The sequence below is a fragment of the Triticum aestivum genome, chromosome 6D, assembly GCF_018294505.1.
Source record: "Triticum aestivum cultivar Chinese Spring chromosome 6D, IWGSC CS RefSeq v2.1, whole genome shotgun sequence".
NCBI lineage: Eukaryota > Viridiplantae > Streptophyta > Magnoliopsida > Poales > Poaceae > Triticum > Triticum aestivum.
In genome coordinates this window covers 362,563,854-362,565,801 of record NC_057811.1, presented here as the reverse complement: position 1 = coordinate 362,565,801, position 1,948 = coordinate 362,563,854, and positions in this window count along the sequence as shown.

The window sequence follows — 1,948 nt, the reverse complement described above, 5'->3', positions numbered from 1 at the left end:
AGCGCGTTGGGGGGCTCTTGGGGGCGTCGGTGGGAGTTTCGGCGAATCGTGCTCTCCACATGTCCTTTTTCTTGGCCCACTTAATCATTTCCTTCACAAACTTTTGGTTGGGGTGAGGTGTGGCTGGGAAGATGCCCTCCTCATGCACTCCTATTTATTTCGATCGGATCAAGCATTTGGCCCCTCAAGACACCAATTTTTTTTGGTTCGGTGGTATTCTTGGGGCTCCAACGGTTGAAGATGTTCTGAAGGGACAACTATTTCGTTCGCTCCTCGAACCGTTCCAGAGACGCGATCCGGAGGCGACTTTCTTGCCTTCTTCAACACCGGAGACGTTGGGTCCCTATCTGCTGCTCTAGAGACAGGAGTGGGCGGGGACCCTGGCAGTTTCTCTCAGGTAGAGGTATAGAATAGGCATAGTTTGCTTTCATCAATGGTGAGGATGGTGCTTTGTCGAATTAATTTGCTTCTACTCTTCCTCCATCTCGGTGGCATTCTAATGGGCGGCACCAGGGAGCAGGTGGCTCGGTCTTCTTGCCTGTTTTCAGATCCGGTAAGATTTGTGTCTGATGGTCGGCGCACGACACTCTGCGAGGTAGCGTTGGTGTCGTCTGTTGCGGTTGTGTTTGGTGTCTTACAGTTGCAATGAGGTGTGTAAATGACAGCATGTAAATTTGAAATGAAGTGTGCGAAAACGAACACTGACAAAAAAACTTGATCAAAACTACCATAAAGCCAGTAGTTTTGTGCCCGATACTTGCCCGATTTGGCAATCCGGTGGTGTGCTGTACTTTATTTTATGGAATTGAATTCATGCTTGGATATGTAGCGTCGTGCAAATATCGTGTGAGAAGTGTTGTGTGCATAGCAGCTCTCAACAAAAAGTTATAGGGGCTGGACGAAAAGTTCGAAGCTCCCGAACATAATGAGCGCTCGATTGTTCGGCTCGTTTCAGTTCACGCTCATTAGTTAATGAACCAAGCTGAATAGTGTTTTTTGCTCATTAAGATTAACGAGCTTAACGAGTGAGCAAACGAGTTTCACGAGCTAACTCATTTAGCTCGCTAATTATCAAAAGTTTGACATGGGACCCCTAGTTCAAATCAGCCCACTAACAAAAGAGTTGCTAGTTAGCCCAGCCTAGGGGCCTAGCATCCCAGCCCACTTCGACACTTCTCCTAGACCTAGGAGCAAGCCGACAGGAGACCCTAGATTCAACCAGGAGCCAGCCGCCAGGAACCAAACATCCTTCTTTAATTTATGTAGTTGTGAAATTTTTATGGGATCATGGGATTCTTCTATGTTGTTTATTACCTTAAAGCCCTTGTTTAATTTATTTTATTGTGAATTTTCCATTGGAGCATGGAATTCTTTTGTGTTGTTTATTACCTTAACGAGCACTCGTGAATAATCACGAGCATAACGAGTCCATAACAAACCAAGCTGAACAAAGGTTTTAGCTCGTTAATGTTAACGAGCTTAATGATAATGAGCTTAACGATAATGAGCTTAATGATAACGAGCCGAACGAGCTGAGCAGCTCGGTAATCCAGACTGGCATAATATGCGTTGGCGACTAAACCAAATATGACATAGCCATAGAATATACCGACACGTGGCCACCACCAGAACGGTTCGAGCATAGAGTTAAAAAGGAAATGGAAAGAACCAAGAGAAATGCTCCATTTTGGTAACATGGCTGGCTGGGAACAACGATGACCACTCTCTAGAGCGTCCGACGGATTGCAACAGGAGGTGTTAGATTCCTCAAATCTTATGGTCACTGCTGTACACAGCAAAATTGACCGGAACGCAGCTAAAATAAGAGCAGATCTAGTACTAGTAGTAGATATCTGTCATGAGGGGAACCTAAATGCAGAATTTGGGGATCAAAAGCGACGTTTGCCCAATAATAACAAACGGCCCCGCAACTTCAGACGTGGACACT